A 16,226-nucleotide genomic window follows, 5' to 3' on the forward strand; every position below is an offset into this window, starting at 1 on the left:
CTGTTAATATGGAGTAGTTGTAGAATAGGTATTCATAGTGCTGTGATAAATGCATCCGGATTGGTTTTTATAGTATTTCCAGGATAGAACCTGTGGATTGTTCCAATTGTAAACCAGACTTGTTTTGATGAGGCAGAGCACTGCGTTAGCCGTGGCAGAAGAAGCACTGCAAGGATCCGTGCGCAGTGGATTTCCCCGTGCAAACGTGTGGAGAAGGTAGGCAGGTTATTTTTCATCATAGACGTTTGGTGAGCGGGACGCAGTGCTTAACAAGGAACCTTGGCTGGTGTTTCGTAGTTTCGGATAAGGGAAATAGATGAAGTCAGTGAAGCTCTTCAGTGAGTGCTCTTGCAAGCCATTGTAAAATAGATAGCTATTTCTAGATATGGTTAAAAGCTGGCTGAATTTGCTTTGTTTACAGGTCAAAGCTTTGTTTAAAGTCCTGATTTTACTCTGCAACTGAACGAATTCTGAGTGTACACAGATTAATTGTTTTGTGTATGTATTTTTATTTTTTTTCCAAGATTCTGACTGTATGAACAGTTGAATTATGCCCATTGCTGATGTGTCTACCAAACTAATTCCTATGAGTATGAGCAGAATCGTTCTGTAAAATTCAAGCTGTTCTTTGTGGAATAACCTTTAGTTATTTATATATTGCAATTATAACTGTGCAGAATAAGACTTTTGCCACGAGTATAGCTAACCTCAAACATTATATGAGTTCTATAGTACGTTTAAAACATTTGCAGTAGAAGTAACAACTTGAAAATGCTCATTATTGTTTAAGTAGCTTGATTTGTTAGGATCACATGAATCACTTGGGATAGGATCTTTGACACTAGTTGGGTATGTTGTATTTCTCATGTGTCTCTTGACCTCCTTACGTAGAGTCTCTGCTAAGAGAACCAAAGCGGTGATTATTAGTTGAAGATTGGAGTCCAGCTAAAGTTTTAAATTAGTTTATATGTGAAAGAAGCTTTTATCTTCAGCAACTCTGTCATGAATTACTGCTGTGGGTGAACTGAGAGATAAAAATTTATTTTTCTCCAAAACTTGAAAATACTGAGTTTACTATATATTTTTGCAATAAACTTGTGCTGTTGTTGTATCCCGAGTCTGTAAAGAGTTGCCATTTTCTTTGCTGTACAGTAAAACCCTTTCATGGAAAACTGGAAAGGAAGTAATGACACGAGTGACAAGTATAGAAATTTTTGGTTCATCCTTGCTTGGCTGATGATAAATTTTTCCAAATTGGGGCATTGCCTGAAAAATCCCACTATTCCCTGCAAATCATTATACTTAAACATAGCAACCTTTGAACTGTTTTTTGCTTTGTTTTGATTTTATTTTATTTGTCGGATAAGGAAAAACAGTGCCTTTTGGTGTTGCCTATCACGGAACACTGAAGTTTATGGTCAGGCAAAATTGCGAGGTGCAAGTGGCAACAGTTTTATTCCCGTGGTGTGTAGGAGAGCTTTGGAAACCTGTGCGGCGCTGCATCCTGAGAGGATTCCCAGTACAGGAATGTGTGGAAGGATTGTACAAAGGTGTACTTCAATAAAGAGGCGGTTGCATTACACAGATGGTTCTGTAATTCATTAGCATAACTTTGTTTTGACAGGTTACTAGGTGGTCCCAACTTTGGAAAAGTCATGTGATTTGTATATACTGTTTAAAATTAAGCCTCCTGTTAATAAAGCTGTCTGTCTCTGAAGCTTCATATTATGCGTTTCAACAGTCTTTGGGAGTAATGTTTCAACAGCAGATCTTTGTTTTTTCTCTCTGAAAGTCTAAAGTACTCTTGCTGATGTCAGAAAGATGTGTGATTAGGAGTCAAGCTTTTCAGTTTATTTTTAAAATTTTGCTCTTTGTTTTTTAAACTTTTATTAAAGTTTCATACTATATTGGATTTATTTGGGTGCTTGTTTCTTCATGTTTCACATTAGAATAAAATGACCGAAAAGGAAAACTTGGCTTAATTGTTCACAGAACCGCTTTCAGATGTTTTAGTGTGTTGATTTGCGGAAACTGGTGATAACTGCTTTTCACGTTCAAATGAATCACAGCAATGCTTGCCTTGTTGTGAAATGTAATTAAACTACAGGTGTCTGGAATTAGATGCACGGTTTTGTGTTACTTTCTTTTGCTTTCATGTCCCTTGATCCTCTCGGTAATGGATACAGGGTTATTGGTGTTGGCGTTGGACATGGCATGTTCTGTGACACATGCTTGTTGTGTGCCTCTTCCTTTGGGCTTTCTAAAAGAGCAGGTTTATTTTGGAAATCATCTTCCGATTCTTGATTTTCTCTATGGTCTGAAGATGTTTAAATGCTTGTCTTAAACAAACTACAAAGTAAGTGAGTACGAAAATCCATTGGTGTTGGGAATACGGGCCCGATGCAATGCTGAAATAAAGGAGTTGGGGCGAGGAGCAGACTCTTCCTTTCCCAAGTAGCTGGTGCTTTTTTGTTTTGTTTTGTTTTGTTTTTAGTGTAAATTAGGAATTATGTAGGCTCCTGGGGAGAATAGGATGTCCTAGCATGCATATGATTTCAGTATGCAGTATGAACAATATAGCTATTGCCCAAACAGTTACAATTGATCTTTTAAAACACATACAGAGAAATCTGGCTATTGAGTGTCACTTTCAAATATCAGAAGTTTGCTGTAACAGCTTACTTTCATGGTAGAAGCAGCCTTAAAAGGAACACGGTGTTAAACTGTGGAGGATACTCTGCTTTTAACACATCATGGAACCCGATGTGATGAAATTTTTCGTATGTGTAAACATCTGCAAAAGAAACAGCCTTATATAGAGGGTTGGACCTCTGAGGTCCTGTCTCCACTGTGCAAGGTATGTAACTGCACTCTCGTACACTTCCAGGCTGTTTGCTAGTGGGGATAGCAGTAGAGAGGATCAGCTGGTGGGCGCTACGTAAATCCACAGCTGATGAGACTTCAATGCCTGGAGCGCCAGGAGCTGACGGCCTCAGCCTGGTTGGAACGTGCAGTCACTGAAACTGCTGCTGCACCTTCATGTTAAGGAAGGGAGGTACTTAACCTGTGTTACCTAAGTGGCTACGCTGGCATTCTCAGCAGTTCCTTTAAGTGCTGGTATCTAAGCACTGCTTGTAAAAGTGCTATAGTGTCACATACATACCATGTCAGAAACTATGGTCGTTAACAGAGATCATCTCTTTCATGAGAAAAATTATTCAGCAATTAACTTGTGACCCACATGTATGAATTCTGACAGCCAGATGACAGTGTAACATTGAGGTTACCAACTTTTCCAGCAGTTACACAGATGTTGCGATTGTATTTTTTAAACAAAGCTGAGCTCCGCGATACCACTGCCAAAGATTTGTCAACAAAGAAGTGGTGTTAATGTTATTGCCACATTTTCAACGTGGACTTAGAAACTTGAGGCTTTGTAGGTTGTAAGAAAAGGGGAAGGTACTTTCAGAAATAAATGTTCATTTCATGGCGTTTAATATTCTACTGGAATGTCTGCTCTGAATTTGTTGTGAGTGGAAAGAAAGATTGATGCAAAAACAAAGGCTTGGTTTGCTTCAGTTGGTGCTGAGGGTCTGCTTTGGAAAGGATGTCCCTGCTGCGCAGTTCTGTTAAGCTGGTCAGCTGTCCTTAACAAAGTTGTTGCCTTCGTGAAAGTGTTTCTCTCTGAGGCGTGTTGGTGCCATGAAGACTGCAGAGCCTAGAGAATGTAATTACGTTTTTCTTCCCGTTTACTCAGACACGCGTGCAGTGCTAACTGTAAATCACAACATCAGTGATCTTCCTCAGTCTGTTCATGTGGTGGTTCCAAAGCCAAGAGCAGCAGAGTGCTGCTGGGCCTCACTTCTTGTTGAGATCTATGCGCTTCTGAACCGTGTTGGCCTTCCAGTTACAAAAAGGGAACGGCTTGATGTTCTGAACCTCTTAAAGCCACTGTTTGGACTACAGACCACTCATTGAGAGCAGATATTTCTGGATGATTATTCAGATATACGGGTTAAAGCCTTAACCAGAGGATTGCATACAAAGACCAGTGCACACAAGAGGTCAACTTCTAACTTTGGTAAGATAATTGTTGGGAGGAAGCAATTCTGAAACTGGACTGGTATAATAGGAAATAGTTAAATTCTGTTTTTGTGAGAGGTTTTTGAGAAACCGTGCCTCAGGCCTGGAAGCAGCATTGCTGGAAAAATGCTTGTCTTTGCTCCATTGCAGGTTTGCTGATGCTGCCAGCTGTTCTGTGGGTGTATGGCTTGCATGGCTTTGGGAAAACCACAGTAGTTTTGTATAGTTAAATGGCTCTTCCTCCCCGGGGAAAAGGAAGTGAAACTGATAAATGCTTCTGAAGGAACAGTAACCTCGGGAGCTTTTCATATTGGTTTTCAGCGGTGAGAACGTGATTGTTGGTGAAAGATTTGGCTTTCCCACAGAAAGAGAATCAATTGGTGGTATGTATTTGACTAAGGCTTGTGGCGGCGTACTGAGCTCCCTGCTCTTTAACTTTTATGATCAGGTAGGTACGCTCCAGCTTGTTTTCTGTATAGATGAATGTAATTTTCTCAGAGTTTTCTTCCTACGTGGAATGTGTTTGGGTGTTGTTTGTGCTTGAAGCACTTGCCACTGTCCTGACTTGGAAGCTTCTCGCTTGTGGGTATAAATATCAAATGGAAAAAATGAGTAGCCTGGATGTGTTTCTTTTCCATAGCTCCAGCCCAAACACCAGTGGCGGTTCGCAGGTGATGGATGGTTTAGATGGGACTCTTCGCCCGTGGACACTCGCTTCTGTTAAGCTTCCTTTGTTGTCATTCTTCTGTTTTCCTGTGTGTGTACAAAGCGTGGCAGCTTAGGGCAGAAGTGAGCAGACAAATTCTGACCTAAGTTTTGTTACTGCTTCATTAGAGTCTAAGGTGCATGTCCCTTACCTTTCCCATGCGTGACTGGGGAGTACAGCTTCCCTGTGAATTTCAAGATGGAAAATTAGGACTTGGCAGGTTTGCACAGGAGAACAGGGTCTGATCCTGCCTGAAACTCCCTTGGTTGGTGTAGTTTGACTTTTTGGACATGTTGCCGCTTTTTGAGGGCTGGTGACCTTTTGAAATATTCCTACTGTAGTTACAGTATCGTAAAGAATCCATAGAATGATACCACTCTTACTTCTGACCATCTGAAACGAGGCAGAGCTTCCAGCTGGCTGTTTCGTGGGTCCAAACAATGAATATCATTTCATCATCTCTCACTGTATGCAATTATGTGGATATAGCATTGCCCAGTGTGATAACATAAAACTTAGAAATGCTTTCTAGTTGCTTGGGAATCAGGGTGGACTTAGGGAAAATGGCAGTATAGGCAGAACCTAACATACTTGAGAAATTTCTTGTACTTAATTTTGCATGTTGTTTTCTAATAAAACTCACAGAGCTGCTATTACTGTGATTTCAAGCTGCTGTGGTGACATCTGCCAGAATGTGCTCCATGAAGTCAGCTTTTTCAAAGCTGTTGTTTTCAGCAGGATAACCAAAGTGTGGCTGCTTGTTTTGACAGGACAACGGATGTGGAATGTGAAAATTCCTTACTTGTTTGAACAGGAAGCTCAACTCAAAATTAAATGCTGGTTTCTTATGCTGTTTCGTTGTTAGCCAAATGTCTCTAATAGGAGAACAATACATATAAACCCTGTGCTCTTGAGGAAAGCTAAATGCAACCAGCTGCAAAAGCAAAGAGCTGATGGAAGTAAAATCAGGCACTAGCAGTTCCTTGACTGAAGGCAGGGAAGCCCCTGCTCTACAGGGTGGAGGGGAGGTGGAATTCAGTATTACTAATTGACCTGTCCTGGATTCCCCTGCTGTGTTACAGCGTTGCTACAGAGACTTACGTCTATGGGTCTAGTCCTGTATGAGTACAAGTGTCACAGCACATAGTTATTTATCTATGGACCTCAGTGCTTTTGAGAGGCCAGGTAAGTGCGTGCAGGGTGGCGATGTGTCAGCGTTTCAGGTTAATGAAGTGTTAGCTTTCACATTAGCGAAATGTTATTAGGGTTAAAGTTGTGGCAAAATTTTCACCTTGGCTTTAGAAAAAACACCAAGTGATGTCTTAAAGTCTAATGAAAATTATTTGTGCTTCAGAAACTTCGGTACTGAGCTGAACAGTGAGCAGCTGGTTAAACTGCTAAGCGAACCTGAAACTTAAGGTTTTAACGGTAGAATGTGAAGTATGTAATATAAATGGTTTGCTGTTGATTAACAGGGACAGTCAAACTTGAGTACTTCACAAACTCTTGCATTTTCTTAGGTTTTCAATCAGAATTATTTCTGGTGGTCAGTTCTGCTCAAAGATACTCAGAGACAACTGTATGTGTTCTTCAATTCTGAGTGCTGCCTGTGTGAACATAAGAGAATTCTGGGCACACTGTATGCTTCTGTGGCACCTCAAAGAGGAGATAAGCATATCTGAGAAAGCACATCCCACCGTAACGATATACTGCAGAGGATGATTTTCATCCGGACTCTAATCCAGACTTCTGGGTAACTGACACCATATTTTTGTTTAGCTGCTAATCCAAATAGCATTTCTTCCTTGCAGTGCAAGGAAATATCATGCTGCTGCTTTGAATAAGTTAGTATTTAGCTACTCTTAATTATCCTGGCAGCAGGAAGAAAGATGCGACAAGTTATTGATGTGCTCAACAGCTTGTGCTTTAGCATTAAGCTTCTTGTATTAAAATTTGTCGTTTTTTTATGCATTAAAAAAAAAAAAGCAAATTTAAGGCAGCAATGAGTAAGTTTCCTGATACCAAAAATAGTTTAATTTTTTTTTTTTTTTTTTTTTAAACAATCATGTAATAAAAATCCTAGTAGTAGTCCTCACATAGTGCATCTCTGTGACATACAAGGTGGCTTTGTGCAGCAGCCTGGCTGAATGTGACCATCGTGTCATATAGTTGTTACTGCACACTGGAAGGTGGAAGGTGAGAGTGATACCCGTAACCAAGTTCTGCACATCCCACGGTGAGGTGGTAGAAGTGTGTAACATTCCATTCTCCCTTGTTTAGTCTTGAAAGGGTGGAAGAATTGTTGTTTGGAATGCTTTTAAAGAGCAGCACACAGTCCAGGGTCACTGCATGTAAAAAAAAAAAAAAAAAAAAAGAAGACATGCAGGTTTATCATTTTGTGATCCTTCTTCAAATCCTTCTGTTACTGCATTAGGTACAGATAAAAGCTCTGATGATAGAGAATCTGTGAACAAAATTAGCTTGCTGAACCTTCTGATGTTTTGTCCTGACCTCTTGCCTGATGTGGACGTTCTGCCATTTCATCTCTGGTGCCCAGAGGAGCTGCAGTTTGTGACTTGTTTTCCACGTTCCACCTAATGGTGGTAACTCCTTGCTGGCTACAAGGAGAATGTAATTCAACTCATGCTTTTACAGGTGGTAAATTTACTTTATTGTTATCATCAAATAATAGCTGTGTTGCTGCAAATACTTACCGCTCCCTCCATACTTATTAAAAGCATTATTTTAGCTATTCAACTTTGAGAAAATAAAGATGTGCATGAGAGAATCCAAAGCTTACTAGTATGGCTATTAAGTGGTTCTTAGGATCTTACATTGCAGAGGCCTGAATGTTTTCTGGAGGATGTGGGAACCCCTTTTGTAGCAAATTCAGAGACAACAGGTTTTTAGGGAAGAAGTTGAAAATCAGTGCTGTATATATAGGGAGCAGTCAGGAGAAGCACCTGGAGTTCTGATTGCAGTTGTGGAATCTGTCTTCTAAACGGTGGGAGAATGTATGTTTGTTTTGAACCAGTCGTGCTGAGATAAGTGGAGCAGCTTGCATTTGCAGCTGTACTGGCTGACTTCATGCTTCTGGGAATGTAGGCTGACAGGAGGCATTGGATCTGGAGGACAGAAAAGGGATGGAAGGTAAATGCCGCGTGCTTTCCTGGCACTTCTCTTTATTCAGCCTTCTTTGTCTGAATGGAGAAGAGAAAAAAAGGGAATTCCGTTACCAAATCCTTTCCTTAATTCTTTGATATCAGGCTCTTGTGGTGATGGCTCTCTGGAGGTTTTTCTTTTCTGAAGCATTGTTATTCTGCAACAAATTAGGATGGAGAAATGAAGATGTAGCACTGCAGATGGTGATGATCAAGTGACAAAAGGGTGCTGGGGTTGTGAATCTTTTTCTTGAAAAGAACCTACTCAAATGGACAAAGAAAATGATGAAAAACAGCATTGGCACAAGACAATCTAAACTGGCAATGATTAAGAAAATCTAAGAAAATAAATGTAAGAAATGGGTTTTCTTCTGAGCCTTGCAGGAGCAGTGATACAGGGTCTGTTTGTAGATCGTATTTCAATAGGAGCTGGATTTAAGATTAAAGTCCATAAAGAATAAAGAGACAACGTGATAGATACCTTCTGCTTTGTGTCCTTACTCGTTATCAGGTCGAAACTTGCCCTGGAATCCTTACTGCACAGTGACAACCCAGGATAAACCATCCAGAGTTCCTCTGGGATATCTCAGCTTTTCTGCTCATAAATTTTCAGTCCAATAAAAGCAAGAAACATGGTTCACTTTTCACTAAGTGGTGGCCACTGCTTTCACTAAAATTCTTAAGTTGTGTGAATCCATTCAGTAAAGCAGCAAAGCTTTTTGGTAAGATGTACTGCTGACTTGTTTCTTTTTAAAGCTTTTTTTTGGTGCCAAGCTGTTTCTGTTGTGTGTACTATTCTAAAAAGATGCACATCACTGACTTAGGGCATTAAGTCGCCTGTGTAACATGGCTGCTGTCAGGGGAGTGGGTGAAATCCCGAAGGCTCTAGAAGAAGAATGGGATGTTTTAGACATGACTTTTGGGAAGGGTACGAGTTGTTAAAGGGGGCAAAATGACACCAAGGGGTGATCTCAGAATTGCTGGGTGTGCGTAAGAAGAGGTTTGCTGCAGTGCTTGCAGCCCGGGTTGTGGTGTCCATGAATCGTAGAGGAGGAGTGCGGTGGTGTCTTGCATCTCTGCTTGAGGCGTTCCGACTCAGAAGTGGAGGACTGAGCCATAACCAACTTAATCAGTGGATTGGGGCCTAGGACAAAATCTTTATGTATTTGTGCCTGACATGGGAATAGCTGAGAACTCTAAGGGGAGGAGTGAACCCTTACTTGAGAAGGGCAAAAGATGCTCTGCGATGTGCAGTGATGTGTTGGATTATTACGGAGGTCAGTGTGGTTGAGCTGGTAAGTGTGTTCTTTTGAACATTTCCGTCATTTTTGTGACTCATGGGCAAAAAAGAAAAAAAGAAAACTGAATAAAGGTTTAAAGGAAAGTATTGAAAGAATCTTACTTGGTGGGAGAAGTTACTGAGCAATTCCAGTTGCAGTTATTGTTCTACCTTAAGCCAAGTCAGTGATTGACTTGAAAGCCCTAATTTGCTCCAGATTAGTTTTTAAAGGAAAGACTGTTTGATATTCTGCTTTTAGGTGTTATGGAGTGATTTTTCTCGAAGTGATTTTTCTGTGGAGAACTTGGAAAAGTAGCTCCTGCTTTTGTCGCAGGCTTTACTTTGAGGTGTTAGTTTGTAATAAGTAGCATTGCTATGAGGTTCAAGCTAATGTTCGAATCAGTCGATCAGTTTGTTTACCTCATCAGAAATAAGGAGAATATACAAATGAGGACAGAGGCCTTTCTTCTGAGTTTTTGGTTATGACTAAACGGACCTTTTAGAATGTCCTAAGCTTGCTGTTTGTGTTACCACCAACAGGAGCTGCCCATTTTCACTTTATTCCTGGGCATGTCTCAGGGGTCACTTTGCCACAACACCGCTGCAGTGTGGGTCAGTAGATACAAAAAATAAAAGTGGTGATACCGGAGCTTCAGGACTCGCTTGGAGCCAGCTCAGTAAGTAGGAGTAGAGCATAGTTTCCGCGTGTATTCAATAGTCACAGAGTCTGCAGTCACAGAGTCATCAATAAGTGTGTTCTTCTATGGCTTGGGTTCAAATTCAGAGCTCAGAAAGAATTCACTGCGTGCCCAGCTGCCAACCTGCCCTGGTCATTGCTGGGTCACCTCTGTGGCAGCACGGCCTGAAGAGTGCTGTGGATGGAGGGGGGTCTGGAAAGCAAGATGTGGGGGGGGGGGGAGGGGGATGGCTGAAGTTGCCACAGGGTTTGCTGGCCCAGAGCAGGCTGAAGGCAGCCCTCGTGGCGACTGCAGCTCCTCACAGGGAGCAGAGGGCAGCGCTGAGCTCTGCTCTGTGTGACGGCGACAGGGCCTGAGGAGCGGCACAGAGCTGTCGGGGGAGGGGCGGCTGGGGTCAGGGAGAGGCCGCCCCCAGAGGGCGGTGGGCGCGGCACAGGCTGCCAGGCGGCGGCACGGCCGGAGCTGCTGGGGCTCGGGGGGCGCTGGGACGCCGAGCTCAGCCGGAGGGTTTGGGTCGGGGCGCTGCTCTGCAGAGCCACGTGTTGAACTCGGGGATTCGTTTGGGTTCCTTCCAAAACAGGGGATCCCGTGGTTCTGTGAAACCCATCTGCTTTCCACTGTGTGCCTGTCCTTCTGGGTGCTCTTCCCAGCCCTTCAGCTGTTAGGTAACCCCTCAGGATGGCATCAAGCGACCAGAGCACCTTGGCTAGAAAGCTGTTTTTAATGTTTTGTTTGGTGAATAGCATTTGTTTGGAGTCCTGCATCAAATTTGTAATAATAGCTTATTAACAAGTATGAAATCAGTCCATCAAAATACATGATGGCAGGTAACTTGAAACACAGTATAAAGAACGGGGATCTATTACCCGCCTGTGGAAGTTCCTAGCACTAGTCCTACCTGTCACACCTCCAGCCCTCTGGGTAATGAAATGGTGGAAGATGGTAATCAGTTTTGTTCTCCACAGAGGTCTGTGCTCTGCTCTGGGGCCCCTGGGGACCCAATGTGCTGCAGAGGGGCTGGATTTGCTGGTAATCATCCTGGGCTGTGATCTTGCTAGTGGGAGTATCTTCATGTCGTTTTGAAATGAAGATGCGTTTTTTTAGTGCTTCTACTGATACAAATCTGGCTTTATGGTTTCTGCTAGGGCCTCACAGGGCTCAGGAAATAAGATGGGATTAGGATTTTTATTTTAATACATTTAGAAAGTAGAGCTGAGACTACCTCCACACCGGTGTTTGCTTCATAATACAGAAACCTGAAATGTTACAGGCTGCCTTATGAAAGGTGAACTAGTAAAATCGAACTAGTAAAGGTGAACTGAGAAACACTACTTCTGACGGTCTGGGCACACAGATAATGTGAGGAGAACAAAAATTTTTTGAAGAAATTAAGGTGATATCTGCATAACGTGGGATTAAACCAAGCAGCAGACAGGGAGGCTATGTTAGTTTAGGAAATGTCAGATTTATTAACTGTGAATTTGTTACAAATGCTGGGTGTATTGCGCTGCTGGGAAGTACAGAGCCTAACTGATGGAAGATGCTGTTGCTGGTACGTAGTGCTGGTAGTATTGCTGGCATGTGTGTTGTGTTTGTGAGCAGAATGGAAAGCAGAAGCTACAGCCAGCCCAGTACCAAATAACTTCATTGAATGTAGCTGTTTGTGAGCGTGTGTGTTGGTACTTCAACCTGGAGTTATAACTGAGATCTTCAATAGATGTGCCATATTTGGTGTACACTGATGTAATGTAAGTGTGGTGTGCAGAAGGATGTAGTTGATGAGGACTTATTAGTGATACTAACTGGTAATAAACTGCAGGTTTTCTTATCCTGGATCCTTGCTTCTATGAGGCCTGCGCTGAAAGTAATGCCTCCTATTTTATGATGATGGCCCACAGTGTGAGAGGCAGATGTTGGTGGGTTGGCAGTAGAGGTTGAACCTTCCCACCAGTATTCCACTCCATTCTGTTGCTGTATGACAGATGGCAGCAGAGGGGCAGTCTGACAGAACAGTGTCTGACATGGGAATGCGTATGGAGCAAAGGAATTGAGCTCTTCCATCTAGAAAATATTGCGCCCGTTGATGTTTGTCAGTGCGTGCTGGAAGTTTATGGAGACCAAACTGTGAGCAGAGTGAGGCAATGCGTGGTGTGTTTCACACTGCTGTTGCCACTGCTGAATGACAAGCTGTGTTCCAGACATAAAAGCTGCGCTTTTATGAGCACGGCATGCAGGCTCTTGTTCATTGCTGGTGAAAATGTATAGCTAATGGTGTTCAGAAGTACTGTTTTTTAGCTGATAATTTGTTTTATCAAATAGTGTTATTGTGTTCTTTATATCTGTAGTTTCCATAGAAATAAATAGGAGACATTACTTTCGGAGCAATCTATATATTATTTCCTATGTGGAGTAGTTAAAACCAAGCTGACCCGTGACTGGATTCTGTGTCAATATGGGCATTTCTCTCCAAAAGATGCCATGTCTGGCTCTCCCACATGACAGCAGGAGGATAAGTACAGGGGAGTTTGCGCTTCAAACACCGGTGTGACATTTTGGGGAAATGTGTGTCCCTCTAAAGCCATGAATTTGGGCAGCGCTCTCTTTGTGAGGCTTTCTTCAAACATAGGTAGGCATTGGTTTCTTATTTCACTTTTGATTTCCTCTTATGCTGTGGTAAGCAAGTAGAATTATTGGAGAGATGGTTAGGGAGGAGTATGTATGTTACTATTACTTATCTATGGAGTTGATTTTGCTTATATTGAATGCTTTTTACTCTGTGAAAAGTGGGCTTTTCTGTAGTAATGTGCAGAGTGTTGGAAGTTCTGAAAGACATAGAAAAAGAAGCAGATAAGAAATGATCCTTCTGCATGCGTGACATGCATTTACTATGTGATTTTCCTATAAAGTAGGATTTTTTTTGGTCTCGGTTCCAGTGTTTATTACCGTGCTGAAATCTTCCAACTTATTTATTGATGTGCTTCAATTCAGTGTAGGACAGCTCTGGAACTATGAAATGAAAAGTGTATTTCTGTGTGTACTATACAGCTCTTGGAGTACATGACCACCTTTGCATTGAAGAGGTGGTATGCACAGCAAGACAAAATCATTTTGGCATTTTTAAGCTGGACCTCTGTTTGGTTGTGTGAGCAGTTCTTAAGGCATGTTTCTTTGAGTCTAGAGCCAGTCTGCATTTTACTTGAGTAACTGGAATGACTTCTGGTTGAGCAGTGAAAGACTTGTCTGGAGTATCACTGGAGTACATGTGTGGGATCTATGTAGACTTGTGTGCATTGTGTCCTGCTCTCAAGTTCATAAGAATAACACAAGCGATGTATTTTTCCTCAAAATGTGAAGTTACATTATGTGCAATCCCAAGCAAAGGCCAAAGCGTAGGTGCCTGACAGACCTGAAGCTGAGTGCTGGAAGCTCTTCCTTCAGCATGTGCAGAAATCAGCTCAAGATGAAACTTCACAGGCAGTGCCTCTGAACAGCGAGATCCCTGAGCTGTGAGAGCGTTGGACTGAATGTGTGCAGCTGTTGTCAGTACAAACTGTGGATCTCGGTTGGGTAACGTAACATCTGCTGTGATTGTACAGGCTACTTCTAACAGCTGCACTGACCTGGTGGCTTGCTTATGTTGCCTTTATTCTGAACCTGCTTAGCTGTGGTGCACCAGTAGCTCTGTTTTATGTATTCTAAATAGAAGTTGAATTTATCTGTTTGGGTTTTATTTCTGTTTGGCAAACTGAGTATCTGCAGCTATAATAGTTTTGTGACTCCCAGAGCATGCTGTATCTTAATCTCCTAGTGGCAAGGAAGTCAGAGGGACTTCGGTAAATGGTTGTTGCAAGCCGTTAAGGATCATTCTCTAATAAATGCTTTCTAAGTTGAATGTGTTTTTCATACCTGTGAGGAAAGCACTTTGCTTTTGCTGCTGTTTTCATTTTGGAAATACACTTCATCTTCTGTGAACAGTTTTAAATAATAGATGTCAGTATTAGTCACCAGGGATGTTGGGAGGGGAAAATAAGAAATCAGTGAGTTTCAGAATTTCTGTAACTGTTGAAAAACAGACAAAAAGTTGCAACAAATGTAAACAACGTTCTGTCACAGTAAAGGTGAATTAATGGAATTGTAAAAGCTAAATATGTGTGTATGGGTGGATATATAAACATACCTGTGCTCTGTGAAAACTCAGTGAAGCAACATGAAAATTGTTTTTGCAATGTTGACTTGAAATCTGCAAGGTAAATGGGATTGTGTACTGTTCCTTGAGTGCACATAGAGGAAAAAAAGCACTGCTGTTAATAACACAAAAAGAAACCCTAAGTTCTTTCAGTTTAATTACGCTAATTAGCCTGGGATCAGATCTGTCTCATCGAGCATAGTGATGACTGGAATCTATGTCATGTATCTGTTATGCTGCATTGCTAAGAGATAAAGCAGTTCTCCTTAGTCCATGTTTCTTAGAACCATACTGGCAGGGCAGTGCTTACCTTGGGAGTCAGCTGGTAAATGCCATCTGGGTGCTTGTCACAGGAGGTGATGATGTGCAGAAGTGCAGGGCGTAGAGACTTGAGAGAAAGTATTATTGCAGACTTTCTTTTCCTTAAAGGGTGGGAGGCTGTACAAGATGTGTTAAGCACAGGTGATGGCTGTGGGAGTCTGCACAGATTTCAGGATGGCTCCAGTGCTCGGGGTGAACAGAGCCTGTATGGAAGAGGGGTGGAGATTAAAATCAACAGATGTGTTTCATGTAAACAATTCGGTTTGTTTTATGAATAGAGATAATTACTAATGGAATGAAAGTAAATTTAAAAAAAGAAGTCTTTTAATAGGAAAAAGAATATTTGATCCACTAGTTACCATTAACCCCCATTTAAAAGTAACCAGCAGCTGAAGCTGGGGGCTGGTATTTCCAACCACTAAGCACTAAGGAGTTCCACAGTTTCTTTTCCCATTCAGTATTGTTGTGTGTGTTTGGGAATTAATAAGTTAAGGCTCTGATTTCTTTTTTTTTTTTTTTTTTTTTTTTTTTTGTAAAAAGCTTTTCAGTGCAGGCAGGTCTCAAGATTTGCACTCCACTAACAGTGAGCAGGATAAATGGGTTAAAAGTGTTCACCTAGATGGAGGCCGAGCAGATCTCCAGGCTTGACTGAAGTGGGTTCTCTGAAGCAACCACCTACTCCTTGCTCTTGCTGCTGAGCTGTGTAGACTCATTCATGGTCCTGATTTTTCTGTTGTACTTACTAAAGGAATGCATTGAAACTGGAGAACACCATACAGTGTATTTGAAAAGCTGTGAAGTGAGGAGGCCTAGTGTGAGCTCCTGAAGGATATCTGTAGGCAGCAACACATCAACAAATGCTGGCTGAGGTTCCAAGTGGCGTTTTCAGATGAAGCGTGAATATTTTATCTGACTGTCAAGGATCCACCCTTCCCATGAGGTGCATTACCTGGTGTCCTGCGATCTCCAGAGAAGACATAACAGAAGTGTTCTTTGTTTTCTGTGGCTTCTTTTAGAAACAATCCAGCTGTGTTGTGTTGCAAGGGAAACCTTCATGCTGTTACCACATCTTGAACAGTAGCATGAGACTGGCTTCTGTGAGTTAGCTATTGAAAGACAAGTCTTTGAAACAGTGATTTCATGGTTTCATTGCCACTGATCTGGAGAAGAGGTAGCAGGTGAGAGGTGATCTGGCTTCAGGTCTGTTGCTTCGCTTTACCTTGGCTTCATTACGTCGATTAACAGTTTCTACTGCAAACTTTCAGCTGTCCTTATTAGTCTCTGTAACATGAACAATTAGGGACTCATTCCATGTGCAAATAAAGACCTATAGTAATGTTTCCTGCCAGAAAAGGACCGCTGTTTGGCAATGTTGGAAGTATAGTGGGAGACGTTTCTTTGGGGTTTTAAACTTGTCTCCTGGTTTGTTATGCTGTACCAGGACAGGAAGGTGTCTCCTGTTGGTGCAGAAATCTGCTGTAACAGAGAAAATAGGCAGAAATGTTGGCCCAAGAGTCAAGGCTGGCTGAGCTGGTCTTTGTTTTGTGTGTACGTGTAGAGCTGCTTGTAGACCTGCAGGCTGCACAGATGTGGTGCTGCCAGCTAAATAAGGTGGTCTGGTGGAATGATACATGTAGGTAAAGGAAAAACTCATACTTGTGATGCTTGCAATTTTAGGAAAACATACAGTACTTATTAAAGGTAATGACGGCATCTTTTTAGTGAATCTTACCTGGGCTTGGGTGCAGCTGAAGTGGAAGCCAGGGGCTTTCACCAGTCATTTGAGCAGCTG

The sequence above is a fragment of the Tetrao urogallus genome (assembly GCF_951394365.1).
Source record: "Tetrao urogallus genome assembly, chromosome: 16".
NCBI lineage: Eukaryota > Metazoa > Chordata > Aves > Galliformes > Phasianidae > Tetrao > Tetrao urogallus.